Below are 19,050 nucleotides of genomic sequence, written 5' to 3'. Positions count from 1 at the left end.
CACTTACATTGAGGATGCAGCAGGGCCACCTCTGTCACTTATATTGAGGATGCGGCAGGGTCACCTCTGTCCCTTATATTGAGGATGCAGCAGGGCCACCTCTGTCACTTATATTGAGGATGCAGCAGGGCCACCTCTGACACTTATTTTGAGGATGCAGAAGGGTCACCTCCGTCACTTATATTGAGGATGCGGCAGGGTCACCTCTGTCCCTTATATTGAGGATGCAGCAGGACCACCTCTGTCACTTATATTGAGGATGCAGCAGGACCACCTCTGTCACTTATATTGAGGATGCAGCAGGACCACCTCTGTCACTTATATTGAGGATGCAGCAAGACCACCTCTGTCACTTATATTGAGGATGCAGCAGGATCACCTCTGTCTCTTATATTGAGGATGCAGCAGGGCCATCTCTGTCACTTATATTGAGGATGCAGCAGGGTCACCTCTGTCACTTATATTGAGGATGCAGCAGGGTCACCTCTGTCACTAATACTGAGGATGCATCAGGATCACCTCTGTCACTTATATTGAGGATGCAGCAGGGTCACCTTTGACACTTATATTGAGGATGCAGCAGGGCCACCTCTGTTACTTATATTGAGGATGCAGCAGGGTCATCTCTGTCACTTATATTGAGGATGCAGCAGGGTCACCTCTGTCACTTATATTGAGGATGCAGCAGGGTCACCTCTGTCACTTATATTGAGGGTGCAGCAGGGTCACCTCTGTCACTTATATTAAGGATGCAGCAGGACTACCTCTGTCTCTTATATTGCGGATGAAGCAGGGCCACCTCTGTCACTTATATTGGCGATGCAGCAGGGTCACCTCTGTCACTTATAATGAGGGTGCAGCAGGGCCACCTCTGTCTCTTATATTGAGGATGCAGCAGGGCCACCTCTGTCTCTTATAATGAGGATGCAGCAGGATCACCTCTGTCACTTATATTGAGGATGCAGCAGGTACCACCAACGTCACTTATATTGAGGATGCAGCAGGGTCACCTCTGTCACTTATATTGAGGATGCAGCAGTCACTTATATTGAAGATGCAGCAGGGCCACCTCTGTCACGTATATTGAGGATGCAGCAGGACCTTCTCTGTCACTTATATTGAGGGTGCAGCAGGGTCACCTCTGTCACTTATATTGAGGATGCAGCAGGGTCACCTCTGTCACTTATATTGAGGATGCAGCAGGACCTTCTCTGTCACTTATATTGAGGGTGCAGCAGGGTCACCTCTGTCACTTACATTGAGTATGCAGCAGGGTCACCTCTGTCACTTATATTGAGGATGCAGCAGGGTCACCTCTGTCACTTATATTGAGGGTGCAGCAGGGCCACCTCTGTCACTTATATTGAGTATGCAGCAGGGTCACCTCTGTCACTTATATTGAGGATGCAGCAGGGTCACCTCTGTCACTTATATTGAGGGTGCAGCAGGGTCACCTCTGTCACTTACATTGAGGATGCAGCAGGACCACCTCTGTCTCTTATATTGAGGATGCAGCAGCGCCACCTCTGTCTCTTATAACGAGGATGCCGCAGGGTTACCTCTGTCTCTTAAAATGAGGATGCAGCAGGTCCTTCTCTGTCACTTATATTGAGGATGCAGCAGGGTCACCTCTGTCACTTATATTGAGGATGCAGCAGGACCTTCTCTGTCACTTATATTGAGGATTCAGCAGGACCACCTCTGTCACTTATATTGTGGATGCAGCAGGATCACCTCTGTCACTTACATTAAGGATGCTGCAGGGTCACCTCTGACACTTATATTGAGGATGCAGCAGGGCCACCTTTGTCACTTATATTGAGGATGCAGCAGGATCACCTCTGTCACTTATATTGAGTATGCAGCAGGACCACCTCTGTCACTTATATTGAGGATGCAGCAGGGTCACCTCTGACACTTATGTTGAGGATGCCGCAGGACCACCTCTGTCACTTATATTGAGGATGCAGCAGGGTCACCTCCGTCACTTATATTGAGGATGCAGCAGGGTCACCCCTGACACTTATATTGAGGATGCAGCAGGACCACCTCTGTCACTTATATTGAGGATGCAGCAGGGTCACCTCCGTCACTTATATTGAGGATGCAGCAGGGTCACCTCTGACACTTATATTGAGGATGCAGCAGGGTCACTCCTGTCACTTATATTGAGGAGGCAGTAGGACCACCCCTGTCACTTATATTAAGGATGCAGCAGGGTCACCTCTGTCACTTATATTGAGGATGCAGCAGGATCACCTCTGTCACTTATATTGAGGATGCAGCAGGGCCACCTTTGTCACTTACATTGAGGATGCAGCAGGGTCACCTCTGTCAATTATATTGAGGATGCAGCAGGGTCAACTCTGACACTTATATTGAGGATGCAGCTGGGCCACCTCTGTCATTTATATTAAGGATGCAGCAGGACCACCAATGTCACTTATATTGAGGATGCAGCAGGATCACCTCTGTCACTTATATTGAGGATGCAGCAGGACCACCTCTGTCAATTATATTGAGGATGCAGCAGGACCACCTCTGTCACTTACATTAATGATGCTGCAGGGTCACCTCTGACACTTATATTGAGGATGCAGCAGGACCACCTCTGTCTCTTATATTGAGGATGCAGCAGGGCCACCTCTGTCTCTTATAATGAGGATGCAGCAGGGTTACCTCTGTCTCTTAAAATGAGGATGCAGCAGGTCCTTCTCTGTCACTTATATTGAGGATGCAGCAGGATCACCTCTGTCACTTATATTGAGGATGCAGCAGGGTCACCTCTGTCACTTATATTGAGGATGCAGCAGGGTCACCTCCGTCACTTATATTGAGGATGCAGCAGGGTCACCTCTGACACTTATATTGAGGATGCAGCAGGACCACCTCTGTCACTTATATTGAGGATGCAGCAGGGTCACCTCCATCACTTATATTGAGGATGCAGCAGGGTCACCTCCGTCACTTATATTGAGGATGTAGCAGGGTCCCCTCTGACACTTATATTGAGGATGCAGCAGGATCACCTCTGTCACTTATATTGAGTATGCAGCAGGACCACCTCTGTCACTTATATTGAGGATGCAGCAGGTACCACCAACGTCACTTATATTGAGGATGCAGCAGGGCCACCTCTGTCACTTATATTGAGTATGCAGCATGGTCACCTCTGTCACTTATATTGAGGATGCAGCAGGGTCACCTCTGTCACTTATATTGAGGGTGCAGCAGGGTCACCTCTGTCACTTACATTGAGGATGCAGCAGGACCACCTCTGTCTCTTATATTGAGGATGCAGCAGCGCCACCTCTGTCTCTTATAACGAGGATGCAGCAGGGTTACCTCTGTCTCTTAAAATGAGGATGCAGCAGGTCCTTCTCTGTCACTTATATTGAGGATGCAGCAGGGTCACCTCTGTCACTTATATTGAGGATGCAGCAGGACCTTCTCTGTCACTTATATTGAGGATTCAGCAGGACCACCTCTGTCACTTATATTGTGGATGCAGCAGGATCACCTCTGTCACTTATATTGAGGATGCAGCAGGGTCACCTCTGACACTTATGTTGAGGATGCAGCAGGACCACCTCTGTCACTTATATTGAGGATGCAGCAGGGTCACCTCCGTCACTTATATTGAGGATGCAGCAGGGTCACCTCTGACACTTATATTGAGGATGCAGCAGGACCACCTCTGTCACTTATATTGAGGATGCAGCAGGGTCACCTCCGTCACTTATATTGAGGATGTAGCAGGGTCCCCTCTGACACTTATATTGAGGATGCAGCAGGATCACCTCTGTCACTTATATTGAGTATGCAGCAGGACCACCTCTGTCACTTATATTGAGGATGCAGAAGGGTCACCTCTGACACTTATGTTGAGGATGCAGCATTGTCACCTCTGACACTTATATTGAAGATGCAGCAGGACCACCTCTGTCACTTATATTGAGGATGCAGCAGGGTCACCTCCGTCACTTATATTGAGGATGCAGCAGGGTCACCTCTGACACTTATATTGAGGATGCAGCAGGGTCACTCCTGTCACTTATATTGAGGAGGCAGTAGGACCACCCCTGTCACTTATATTAAGGATGCAGCAGGGTCACCTCTGTCACTTATATTGAGGATGCAGCAGGATCACCTCTGTCACTTATATTGAGGATGCAGCAGGGCCACCTTTGTCACTTACATTGAGGATGCAGCAGGGTCACCTCTGTCAATTATATTGAGGATGCAGCAGGGTCAACTCTGACACTTATATTGAGGATGCAGCTGGGCCACCTCTGTCATTTATATTAAGGATGCAGCAGGACCACCAATGTCACTTATATTGAGGATGCAGCAGGATCACCTCTGTCACTTATATTGAGGATGCAGCAGGACCACCTCTGTCAATTATATTGAGGATGCAGCAGGACCACCTCTGTCACTTACATTAATGATGCTGCAGGGTCACCTCTGACACTTATATTGAGGATGCAGCTGGACCACCTCTGTCTCTTATATTGAGGATGCAGCAGGGCCACCTCTGTCTCTTATAATGAGGATGCAGCAGGGTTACATCTGTCTCTTAAAATGAGGATGCAGCAGGTCCTTCTCTGTCACTTATATTGAGGATGCAGCAGGATCACCTCTGTCACTTATATTGAGGATGCAGCAGGGTCACTTCTGTCACTTATATTGAGGATGCAGCAGGGTCACCTCTGTCACTTATATTGAGGATGCAGCAGGGTCACCTCTGACACTTATATTGAGGATGCAGCAGGACCACCTCTGTCACTTATATGGAGGATGCAGCAGGGTCACCTCCATCACTTATATTGAGGATGCAGCAGGGTCACCTCCGTCACTTATATTGAGGATGTAGCAGGGTCCCCTCTGACACTTATATTGAGGATGCAGCAGGATCACCTCTGTCACTTATATTGAGTATGCAGCAGGACAACCTCTGTCACTTATATTGAGGATGCAGCAGGTACCACCAACGTCACTTATATTGAGGATGCAGCAGGGCCACCTCTGTCACTTATATTGAGTATGCAGCATGGTCACCTCTGTCACTTATATTGAGGATGCAGCAGGGTCACCTCTGTCACTTATATTGAGGGTGCAGCAGGGTCACCTCTGTCACTTACATTGAGGATGCAGCAGGACCACCTCTGTCTCTTATATTGAGGATGCAGCAGCGCCACCTCTGTCTCTTATAACGAGGATGCAGCAGGGTTACCTCTATCTCTTAAAATGAGGATGCAGCAGATCCTTCTCTGTCACTTATATTGAGGATGCAGCAGGGTCACCTCTGTCACTTATATTGAGGATGCAGCAGGACCTTCTCTGTCACTTATATTGAGGATTCAGCAGGACCACCTCTGTCACTTATATTGTGGATGCAGCAGGATCACCTCTGTCACTTACATTAAGGATGCTGCAGGGTCACCTCTGACACTTATATTGAGGATGCAGCAGGGCCACCTTTGTCACTTATATTGAGGATGCAGCAGGATCACCTCTGTCACTTATATTGAGTATGCAGCAGGACCACCTCTGTCACTTATATTGAGGATGCAGCAGGGTCACCTCTGACACTTATGTTGAGGATGCAGCAGGACCACCTCTGTCACTTATATTGAGGATGCAGCAGGGTCACCTCCGTCACTTATATTGAGGATGCAGCAGGGTCACCTCTGACACTTATATTGAGGATGCAGCAGGACCACCTCTGTCACTTATATTGAGGATGCAGCAGGGTCACCTCCGTCACTTATATTGAGGATGTAGCAGGGTCCCCTCTGACACTTATATTGAGGATGCAGCAGGATCACCTCTGTCACTTATATTGAGTATGCAGCAGGACCACCTCTGTCACTTATATTGAGGATGCAGAAGGGTCACCTCTGACACTTATGTTGAGGATGCAGCATTGTCACCTCTGACACTTATATTGAAGATGCAGCAGGACCACCTCTGTCACTTATATTGAGGATGCAGCAGGGTCACCTCCGTCACTTATATTGAGGATGCAGCAGGGTCACCTCTGACACTTATATTGAGGATGCAGCAGGGTCACTCCTGTCACTTATATTGAGGAGGCAGTAGGACCACCCCTGTCACTTATATTAAGGATGCAGCAGGGTCACCTCTGTCACTTATATTGAGGATGCAGCAGGATCACCTCTGTCACTTATATTGAGGATGCAGCAGGGCCACCTTTGTCACTTACATTGAGGATGCAGCAGGGTCACCTCTGTCAATTATATTGAGGATGCAGCAGGGTCAACTCTGACACTTATATTGAGGATGCAGCTGGGCCACCTCTGTCATTTATATTAAGGATGCAGCAGGACCACCAATGTCACTTATATTGAGGATGCAGCAGGATCACCTCTGTCACTTATATTGAGGATGCAGCAGGACCACCTCTGTCAATTATATTGAGGATGCAGCAGGACCACCTCTGTCACTTACATTAATGATGCTGCAGGGTCACCTCTGACACTTATATTGAGGATGCAGCTGGACCACCTCTGTCTCCTATATTGAGGATGCAGCAGGGCCACCTCTGTCTCTTATAATGAGGATGCAGCAGGGTTACCTCTGTCTCTTAAAATGAGGATGCAGCAGGTCCTTCTCTGTCACTTATATTGAGGATGCAGCAGGATCACCTCTGTCACTTATATTGAGGATGCAGCAGGGTCACCTCTGTCACGTATATTGAGGATGCAGCAGGACCTTCTCTGTCACTTATATTGAGGATGCAGCAGGACCACCTCTGTCTCTTATATTGAGGATGCAGCAGGGCCACATCTGTCTCTTATAATGAGGATGCAGCAGGGTTACCTCTGTCTCTTAAAATGAGGATGCAGCAGGTCCTTTTTTGTCACTTATATTGAGGATGCAGCAGGGTCACCTCTGACACTTATATTGAGGATGCAGCAGGACCACCTCTGTCACTTATATTGAGGATGCAGCAGGGTCACCTCCGTCACTTATATTGCGGATGCAGCAGGGTCACCTCCGTCACTTATATTGAGGATGCAGCAGGGTCACCTCTGACACTTATATTGAGGATGCAGCAGGATCACCTCTGTCACTTATATTGAGTATGCAGCAGGGCCACCTCTGTCACTTATATTGAGGATGCAGCAGGGTCACCTCTGACACTTATGTTGAGGATGCAGCAGGACCACCTCCATCACTTATATTGAGGATGCAGCATTGTTACCTCTGACACTTATATTGAGGATGCAGCAGGGTCACATCTGTCACTTACATTGAGGATGCAGCAGGGTCCCCCCTGTCACTTATATTGAGGATGCAGCAGGGTCACCTCTGACACTTATATTGAGGATGCAGCAGGGTCACCCCTGTCACTTATATTGAGGAAGCAGTAGGACCACCCCTGTCACTTATATTAAGGATGCAGCAGGGTCACCTCTGTCACTTATATTGAGGATGCAGCAGGATCACCTCCGTCACTTATATTTAGGATGCAGCAGGGCCACCTTTGTCACTTATATTGAGGATGCAGCAGGGTCACCTCTGTCACTTATATTCCGGATGCAGCAGGGTCAACTCTGACACTTATATTGAGGATGCAGCTGGGCCACCTCTGTCATTTATATTAAGGATGCAGCAGGACCACCAACGTCACTTATATTGAGGATGCAGCTGGACCACCTCTCTGACACTTATATTGAGGATGCAGCAGGACCACCTCTGTCACTTCTATTGAGGATGCAGCAGGACCACCTCTGTCACTTATATTGAGGATGCAGCAGGATCACCTCTGTCACTTATATTAAGGATGCTGCAGGGTCAACTCTGACACTTAAATTAAAGATGCTGCAGGGTCAACTCTGTCACTTATATTGAGGATGCAGCAGGATCACCTCTGTCACTTATATTGATGATGCAGCAGGACCACCTCTGTCACTTATATTGCGGATGCAGCAGGACCACCTCTGTCACTTATATTGAGGATGCAGCAGGACCACCTCTGTCACTTATATTGAGGATGCAGCAGGGTCACCTCTGTCACATATATTGAGGATGCAGCAGGACCACCTCTGTCACTTATATTGAGGATGCAGGATGACCACCTCTGTCACTTATATTGAGGATGCAGCAGGACCACCTCTGTCACTTATATTAAGGATGCAGGATGACCACCTCTGTCACTTATATTGAGGATGCAGCAGGACCACCTCTGTCATTTATATTGAGGATGCAGCAGGATCACCTCTGTCACTTATATTGAGGATGCAGCAGGGTCACCTCTGTCACTTATATTGAGGGTGCAGCAGGGTCACCTCTGTCACTTATATTAAGGATGCAGCAGGACTACCTCTGTCTCTTATATTGAGGATGCAGCAGGGCCACCTCTGTCACTTATATTGGCGATGCAGCAGGGTCACCTCTGTCACTCATATTGAGGGTGCAGCAGGGCCACCTCTGTCTCTTATAATGAGGATGCAGCAGGTCCTTCTCTGTCTCTTATATTGAGGATGCAGCAGGGTCACCTCTGTCACTTATATTGAGGATGCAGCAGGATCACCTCTGTCACTTATATTGAGGATGCAGCAGGGCCACCTCTGTCACTTATATTGAGGGTGCAGCAGGTACCACCAACGTCACTTATATTGAGGATGCAGCAGGGTCACCTCTGTCACTTATATTGAGGATGCAGCAGGACCTTCTCTGTCACTTATATTGAGGGTGCAGCAGGGTCACATCTGTCACTTACATTGAGGATGCAGCAGGACCACCTCTTTCTCTTATATTGAGGATGCAGCAGGGCCACCTCTGTCACTTATATTGAGGATGCAGCAGGGTCACCTCTGTCACTTATATTGAGGATGCAGCAGGGTCTCCTCTGTCACTTATATTTAGGATGCAGCAGGACCTTCTCTGTCACTTATATTGAGGGTGCAGCAGGGTCACCTCTGTCACTTACATTGAGGATGCAGCAGGACCACCTCTGTCACTTATATTGAGGATGCAGCAGGTACCACCAACGTCACTTATATTGAGTATGCAGCATGGTCACCTCTGTCACTTATATTGAGGATGCAGCAGGGTCACCTCTGTCACTTATATTGAGGGTGCAGCAGGGTCACCTCTGTCACTTACATTGAGGATGCAGCAGGACCACCTCTGTCTCTTATATTGAGGATGCAGCAGCGCCACCTCTGTCTCTTATAACGAGGATGCAGCAGGGTTACCTCTGTCTCTTAAAATGAGGATGCAGCAGGTCCTTCTCTGTCACTTATATTGAGGATGCAGCAGGGTCACCTCTGTCACTTATATTGAGGATGCAGCAGGACCTTCTCTGTCACTTATATTGAGGATTCAGCAGGACCACCTCTGTCACTTATATTGTGGATGCAGCAGGATCACCTCTGTCACTTACATTAAGGATGCTGCAGGGTCACCTCTGACACTTATATTGAGGATGCAGCAGGGCCACCTTTGTCACTTATATTGAGGATGCAGCAGGATCACCTCTGTCACTTATATTGAGTATGCAGCAGGACCACCTCTGTCACTTATATTGAGGATGCAGCAGGGTCACCTCTGACACTTATGTTGAGGATGCAGCAGGACCACCTCTGTCACTTATATTGAGGATGCAGCAGGGTCACCTCCGTCACTTATATTGAGGATGCAGCAGGGTCACCTCTGACACTTATATTGAGGATGCAGCAGGACCACCTCTGTCACTTATATTGAGGATGCAGCAGGGTCACCTCCGTCACTTATATTGAGGATGTAGCAGGGTCCCCTCTGACACTTATATTGAGGATGCAGCAGGATCACCTCTGTCACTTATATTGAGTATGCAGCAGGACCACCCCTGTCACTTATATTGAGGATGCAGAAGGGTCACCTCTGACACTTATGTTGAGGATGCAGCATTGTCACCTCTGACACTTATGTTGAGGATGCAGCAGGACCACCTCTGTCACTTATATTGAGGATGCAGCAGGGTCACCTCCGTCACTTATATTGAGGATGCAGCAGGGTCACCTCTGACACTTATATTGAGTATGCAGCAGGACCACCCCTGTCACTTATATTGAGGATGCAGAAGGGTCACCTCTGACACTTATGTTGAGGATGCAGCATTGTCACCTCTGACACTTATGTTGAGGATGCAGCAGGACCACCTCTGTCACTTATATTGAGGATGCAGCAGGGTCACCTCCGTCACTTATATTGAGGATGCAGCAGGGTCACCTCTGACACTTATATTGAGGATGCAGCAGGACCACCTCTGTCACTTATATTGAGGATGCAGCAGGGTCACCTCCGTCACTTATATTGAGGGTGCAGCAGGGTCACATCTGTCACTTACATTGAGGATGCAGCAGGACCACCTCTTTCTCTTATATTGAGGATGCAGCAGGGCCACCTCTGTCACTTATATTGAGGATGCAGCAGGGTCACCTCTGTCACTTATATTGAGGATGCAGCAGGGTCTCCTCTGTCACTTATATTTAGGATGCAGCAGGACCTTCTCTGTCACTTATATTGAGGGTGCAGCAGGGTCACCTCTGTCACTTACATTGAGGATGCAGCAGGACCACCTCTGTCACTTATATTGAGGATGCAGCAGGTACCACCAACGTCACTTATATTGAGTATGCAGCATGGTCACCTCTGTCACTTATATTGAGGATGCAGCAGGGTCACCTCTGTCACTTATATTGAGGGTGCAGCAGGGTCACCTCTGTCACTTACATTGAGGATGCAGCAGGACCACCTCTGTCTCTTATATTGAGGATGCAGCAGCGCCACCTCTGTCTCTTATAACGAGGATGCAGCAGGGTTACCTCTGTCTCTTAAAATGAGGATGCAGCAGGTCCTTCTCTGTCACTTATATTGAGGATGCAGCAGGGTCACCTCTGTCACTTATATTGAGGATGCAGCAGGACCTTCTCTGTCACTTATATTGAGGATTCAGCAGGACCACCTCTGTCACTTATATTGTGGATGCAGCAGGATCACCTCTGTCACTTACATTAAGGATGCTGCAGGGTCACCTCTGACACTTATATTGAGGATGCAGCAGGGCCACCTTTGTCACTTATATTGAGGATGCAGCAGGATCACCTCTGTCACTTATATTGAGTATGCAGCAGGACCACCTCTGTCACTTATATTGAGGATGCAGCAGGGTCACCTCTGACACTTATGTTGAGGATGCAGCAGGACCACCTCTGTCACTTATATTGAGGATGCAGCAGGGTCACCTCCGTCACTTATATTGAGGATGCAGCAGGGTCACCTCTGACACTTATATTGAGGATGCAGCAGGACCACCTCTGTCACTTATATTGAGGATGCAGCAGGGTCACCTCCGTCACTTATATTGAGGATGTAGCAGGGTCCCCTCTGACACTTATATTGAGGATGCAGCAGGATCACCTCTGTCACTTATATTGAGTATGCAGCAGGACCACCCCTGTCACTTATATTGAGGATGCAGAAGGGTCACCTCTGACACTTATGTTGAGGATGCAGCATTGTCACCTCTGACACTTATGTTGAGGATGCAGCAGGACCACCTCTGTCACTTATATTGAGGATGCAGCAGGGTCACCTCCGTCACTTATATTGAGGATGCAGCAGGGTCACCTCTGACACTTATATTGAGGATGCAGCAGGACCACCTCTGTCACTTATATTGAGGATGCAGCAGGGTCACCTCCGTCACTTATATTGAGGATGCAGCAGGGTCACCTCTGTCACTTATATTGAGGATGCAGCAGGACCACCTCTGTCACTTATATTGAGGATGCAGGATGACCACCTCTGTCACTTATATTGAGGATGCAGCAGAACCGCCTCTGTCACTTATATTAAGGATGCAGGATGACCACCTCTGTCACTTACATTGAGGATGCAGCAGGACCACCTCTGTCACTTATATTGAGGATGCAGCAGGATCACCTCTGTCACTTATATTGAGGATGCAGCAGGGTCACCTCTGTCATTTATATTGAGGGTGCAGCAGGGTCACCTCTGTCACTTATATTAAGGATGCAGCAGGACTACCTCTGTCTCTTATATTGAGGATGCAGCAGGGCCACCTCTGTCACTTATATTGGCGATGCAGCAGGGTCACCTCTGTCACTCATATTGAGGGTGCAGCAGGGCCACCTCTGTCTCTTATATTGAGGATGCAGCAGTGCCACCTCTGTCTCTTATAATGAGGATGCAGCAGGGTCACCTCTGTCACTTATATTGAGGATGCAGCAGGATCACCTCTGTCACTTATATTGAGGATGCAGCAGGTACCACCAACGTCACTTATATTGAGGATGCAGCAGGGTCACCTCTGTCACTTATATTGAGGATGCAGCAGTCACTTATATTGAAGATGCAGCAGGACCTTCTCTGTCACTTATATTGAGGGTGCAGCAGGACCTTCTCTGTCACTTATATTGAGGGTGCAGCAGGGTCACATCTGTCACTTACATTGAGGATGCAGCGGGACCACCTCTGTCTCTTATATTGAGGATGCAGCAGGGCCACCTCTGTCACTTATATTGAGGATGCAGCAGGGTCACCTCTGTCACTTATATTGAGGATGCAGCAGGGTCACCTCTGTCACTTATATTGAGGGTGCAGCAGGGTCACCTCTGTCACTTACATTGAGGATGCAGCAGGACCACCTCTGTCACTTATATCGAGGATGCAGCAGGTACCACCAACGTCACTTATATTGAGGATGCAGCAGGGCCACCTCTGTCACTTATATTGAGTATGCAGCAGGGTCACCTCTGTCACTTATATTGAGGATGCAGCAGGGTCACCTCTGTCACTTATATTGAGGGTGCAGCAGGGTCACCTCTGTCACTTACATTGAGGATGCAGCAGGACCACCTCTGTCTCTTATATTGAGGATGCAGCAGGGCCACCTCTGTCTCTTAAAATGAGGATGCAGCATGTCCTTCTCTGTCACTTATATTGAGGATGCAGCAGGGTCACCTCTGTCACTTATATTGAGGATGCAGCAGGACCTTCTCTGTCACTTATATTGAGGATTCAGGAGGACCACCTCTGTCACTTATATTGTGGATGCAGCAGGATCACCTCTGTCACTTACATTAAGGAAGCTGCAGGGTCACCTCTGACACTTATATTGAGGATGCAGCAGGGTCACATCTGTCACTTATATTGAGGATTCAGCAGGACCACCTCTGTCACTTATATTGTGGATGCAGCAGGATCACCTCTGTCACTTACATTAAGGATGCTGCAGGGTCACCTCTGACACTTATATTGCGGATTCAGTAGGACCACCTCTGTCACTTATATTGTGGATGCAGCAGGACCACCTCTGTCACTTACATTGAGGATGCAGCAGGATCACCTCTGTTACTTATATTGAGGATGCAGCAGGGTCACATCTGTCACTTACATTGAGGATGCAGCAGGGCCACCTCTGTCACTTATATTGAGGATGCGGCAGGGTCACCTCTGTCCCTTATATTGAGGATGCAGCAGGGCCACCTCTGTCACTTATATTGAGGATGCAGCAGGGCCACCTCTGACAATTATTTTGAGGATGCAGAAGGGTCACCTCCGTCACTTATATTGAGGATGCGGCAGGGTCACCTCTGTCCCTTATATTGAGGATGCAGCAGGACCACCTCTGTCACTTATATTGAGGATGCAGCAGGACCACCTCTGTCACTTATATTGAGGATGCAGCAGGACCACCTCTGTCACTTATATTGAGGATGCAGCAAGACCACCTCTGTCACTTATATTGAGGATGCAGCAGGATCACCTCTGTCTCTTATATTGAGGATGCAGCAGGGCCATCTCTGTCACTTATATTGAGGATGCAGCAGGGTCACCTCTGTCACTTATATTGAGGATGCAGCAGGGTCACCTCTGTCACTAATACTGAGGATGCATCAGGATCACCTCTGTCACTTATATTGAGGATGCAGCAGGGTCACCTTTGACACTTATATTGAGGATGCAGCAGGGCCACCTCTGTTACTTATATTGAGGATGCAGCAGGGTCATCTCTGTCACTTATATTGAGGATGCAGCAGGGTCACCTCTGTCACTTATATTGAGGATGCAGCAGGGTCACCTCTGTCACTTATATTGAGGGTGCAGCAGGGTCACCTCTGTCACTTATATTAAGGATGCAGCAGGACTACCTCTGTCTCTTATATTGCGGATGAAGCAGGGCCACCTCTGTCACTTATATTGGCGATGCAGCAGGGTCACCTCTGTCACTTATAATGAGGGTGCAGCAGGGCCACCTCTGTCTCTTATATTGAGGATGCAGCAGGGCCACCTCTGTCTCTTATAATGAGGATGCAGCAGGATCACCTCTGTCACTTATATTGAGGATGCAGCAGGTACCACCAACGTCACTTATATTGAGGATGCAGCAGGGTCACCTCTGTCACTTATATTGAGGATGCAGCAGTCACTTATATTGAAGATGCAGTAGGGCCACCTCTGTCACGTATATTGAGGATGCAGCAGGACCTTCTCTGTCACTTATATTGAGGGTGCAGCAGGGTCACCTCTGTCACTTATATTGAGGATGCAGCAGGGTCACCTCTGTCACTTATATTGAGGATGCAGCAGGACCTTCTCTGTCACTTATATTGAGGGTGCAGCAGGGTCACCTCTGTCACTTACATTGAGTATGCAGCAGGGTCACCTCTGTCACTTATATTGAGGATGCAGCAGGGTCACCTCTGTCACTTATATTGAGGGTGCAGCAGGGCCACCTCTGTCACTTATATTGAGTATGCAGCAGGGTCACCTCTGTCACTTATATTGAGGATGCAGCAGGGTCACCTCTGTCACTTATATTGAGGGTGCAGCAGGGTCACCTCTGTCACTTACATTGAGGATGCAGCAGGACCACCTCTGTCTCTTATATTGAGGATGCAGCAGCGCCACCTCTGTCTCTTATAACGAGGATGCAGCAGGGTTACCTCTGTCTCTTAAAATGAGGATGCAGCAGGTCCTTCTCTGTCACTTATATTGAGGATGCAGTAGGGTCACCTCTGTCACTTATATTGAGGATGCAGCAGGACCTTCTCTGTCACTTATATTGAGGATTCAGCAGGACCACCTCTGTCACTTATATTGTGGATGCAGCAGGATCACCTCTGTCACTTACATTAAGGATGCTGCAGGGTCACCTCTGACACTTATATTGAGGATGCAGCAGGGCCACCTTTGTCACTTATATTGAGGATGCAGCAGGATCACCTCTGTCACTTATATTGAGTATGCAGCAGGACCACCTCTGTCACTTATATTGAGGATGCAGCAGGGTCACCTCTGACACTTATGTTGAGGATGCAGCAGGACCACCTCTGTCACTTATATTGAGGATGCAGCAGGGTCACCTCCGTCACTTATATTGAGGATGCAGCAGGGTCACCTCTGACACTTATATTGAGGATGCAGCAGGACCACCTCTGTCACTTATATTGAGGATGCAGCAGGGTCACCTCCGTCACTTATATTGAGGATGTAGCAGGGTCCCCTCTGACACTTATATTGAGGATGCAGCAGGATCACCTCTGTCACTTATATTGAGTATGCAGCAGGACCACCTCTGTCACTTATATTGAGGATGCAGAAGGGTCACCTCTGACACTTATGTTGAGGATGCAGCATTGTCACCTCTGACACTTATATTGAAGATGCAGCAGGACCACCTCTGTCACTTATATTGAGGATGCAGCAGGGTCACCTCCGTCACCTATATTGAGGATGCAGCAGGGTCACCTCTGACACTTATATTGAGGATGCAGCAGGGTCACTCCTGTCACTTATATTGAGGAGGCAGTAGGACCACCCCTGTCACTTATATTAAGGATGCAGCAGGGTCACCTCTGTCACTTATATTGAGGATGCAGCAGGATCACCTCCATCACTTATATTGAGGATGCAGCAGGGCCACCTTTGTCACTTACATTGAGGATGCAGCAGGGTCACCTCTGTCAATTATATTGAGGATGCTGCAGGGTCAACTCTGACACTTATATTGAGGATGCAGCTGGGCCACCTCTGTCATTTATATTAAGGATGCAGCAGGACCACCAATGTCACTTATATTGAGGATGCAGCAGGATCACCTCTGTCACTTATATTGAGGATGCAGCAGGACCACCTCTGTCTCTTATATTGAGGATGCAGCAGGGCCACCTCTGTCACTTATATTGAGGATGCAGCAGGGTCACCACTGTCACTTATATTGAGGATGCAGCAGGGTCACCTTTGACACTTATATTGAGGATGCAGCAGGGCCACCTCTGTTACTTATATTGAGGATGCAGCAGGGTCATCTCTGTCACTTATATTGAGGATGCAGCAGGGTCACCTCTGTCACTTATATTGAGGATGCAGCAGGGTCACCTCTGTCACTTATATTGAGGGTGCAGCAGGGTCAACTCTGTCACTTATATTAAGGATGCAGCAGGACTACCTCTGTCTCTTATATTGCGTATGCAGCAGGGCCACCTCTGTCACTTATATTGGCGATGCAGCAGGGTCACCTCTGTCACTTATAATGAGGGTGCAGCAGGGCCACCTCTGTCTCTTATATTGAGGATGCAGCAGAGCCACCTCTGTCTCTTATAATGAGGATGCAGCAGGATCACCTCTGTCACTTATATTGAGGATGCAGCAGGTACCACCAACGTCACTTATATTGAGGATGCAGCAGAGTCACCTCTGTCACTTATATTGAGGATGCAGCAGTAACTTATATTGAAGATGCAGCAGGGCCACCTCTGTCACTTATATTGAGGATGCAGCAGGACCTTCTCTGTCACTTATATTGAGGGTGCAGCAGGGTCACCTCTGTCACTTATATTGAGGATGCAGCAGGGTCACCTCTGTCACTTATATTGAGGATGCAGCAGGACCTTCTCTGTCACTTATATTGAGGGTGCAGCAGGGTCACCTCTGTCACTTACATTGAGGATGCAGCAGGACCACCTCTGTCACTTATATTGAGGATGCAGCAGGTACCACCAACGTCACTTATATTGACGATGCAGCAGGGCCACCTCTGTCACTTATATTGAGTATGCAGCAGGGTCACCTCTGTCACTTATATTGAGGATGCAGTAGGGTCGCCTCTGTCACTTATATTGAGGGTGCAGCAGGGTCACCTCTGTCACTTACATTGAGGATGCAGCAGGACCACCTCTGTCTCTTATATTGAGGATGCAGCAGCGCCACCTCTGTCTCTTATAACGAGGATGCAGCAGGGTTACCTCTGTCTCTTAAAATGAGGATGCAGCAGGTCCTTCTCTGTCACTTATATTGAGGATGCAGCAGGGTCACCTCTGCCACTTATATTGAGGATGCAGCAGGACCTTCTCTGTCACTTATATTGAGGATTCAGCAGGACCACCTCTGTCACTTATATTGTGGATGCAGCAGGATCACCTCTGGCACTTACATTAAGGATGCTGCAGGGTCACCTCTGACACTTATATTGAGGATGCAGCAGGGCCACCTTTGTCACTTATATTGAGGATGCAGCAGGATCACCTCTGTCACTTATATTGAGTATGCAGCAGGACCGCCTCTGTCACTTATATTGAGGATGCAGCAGGGTCACCTCTGACACTTATGTTGAGGATGCAGCAGGACCACCTCTGTCACTTATATTGAGGATGCAGCAGGGTCACCTCCGTCACTTATATTGAGGATGCAGCAGGGTCACCTCTGACACTTATATTGAGGATGCAGCAGGACCACCTCTGTCACTTATATTGAGGATGCAGCAGGGTCACCTCCATCACTTATATTGAGGATGCAGCAGGGTCACCTCCGTCACTTATATTGAGGATGTAGCAGGGTCCCCTCTGACACTTATATTGAGGATGCAGCAGGATCACCTCTGTCACTTATATTGAGTATGCAGCAGGACCACCTCTGTCACTTATATTGAGGATGCAGCAGGTACCACCAACGTCACTTATATTGAGGATGCAGCAGGGCCACCTCTGTCACTTACATTGAGTATGCAGCATGGTCACCTCTGTCACTTATATTGAGGATGCAGCAGGGTCACCTCTGTCACTTATATTGAGGGTGCAGCAGGGTCACCTCTGTCACTTACATTGAGGATGCAGCAGGACCACCTCTGTCTCTTATATTGAGGTTGCAGCAGCGCCACCTCTGTCTCTTATAACGAGGATGCAGCAGGGTTACCTCTGTCTCTTAAAATGAGGATGCAGCAGGTCCTTCTCTGTCACTTATATTGAGGATGCAGCAGGGTCACCTCTGTCACTTATATTGAGGATGCAGCAGGACCTTCTCTGTCACTTATATTGAGGATTCAGCAGGACCACCTCTGTCACTTATATTGTGGATGCAGCAGGATCACCTCTGTCACTTACATTAAGGATGCTGCAGGGTCACCTCTGACACTTATATTGAGGATGCAGCAGGGCCACCTTTGTCACTTATATTGAGGATGCAGCAGGATCACCTCTGTCACTTATATTGAGTATGCAGCAGGACCACCTCTGTCACTTATATTGAGGATGCAGCAGGGTCACCTCTGACACTTATGTTGAGGATGCAGCAGGACCACCTCTGTCACTTATATTGAGGATGCAGCAGGGTCACCTCCGTCACTTATATTGAGGATGCAGCAGGGTCACCTCTGACACTTATATTGAGGATGCAGCAGGACCACCTCTGTCACTTATATTGAGGATGCAGCAGGGTCACCTCCGTCACTTATATTGAGGATGTAGCAGGGTCCCCTCTGACACTTATATTGAGGATGCAGCAGGATCACCTCTGTCACTTATATTGAGTATGCAGCAGGACCACCTCTGTCACTTATATTGAGGATGCAGAAGGGTCACCTCTGACACTTATGTTGAGGATGCAGCATTGTCACCTCTGACACTTATATTGAAGATGCAGCAGGACCACCTCTGTCACTTATATTGAGGATGCAGCAGGGTCACCTCCGTCACTTATATTGAGGATGCAGCAGGGTCACCTCTGACACTT

This window comes from Lissotriton helveticus, chromosome 1_2 (assembly GCF_964261635.1).
Source record: "Lissotriton helveticus chromosome 1_2, aLisHel1.1, whole genome shotgun sequence".
In the NCBI taxonomy this organism is placed as follows: domain Eukaryota; kingdom Metazoa; phylum Chordata; class Amphibia; order Caudata; family Salamandridae; genus Lissotriton; species Lissotriton helveticus.
The sequence above is the reverse complement of the archived record's forward strand: the minus strand, read 5'-3'. Positions refer to the sequence as shown.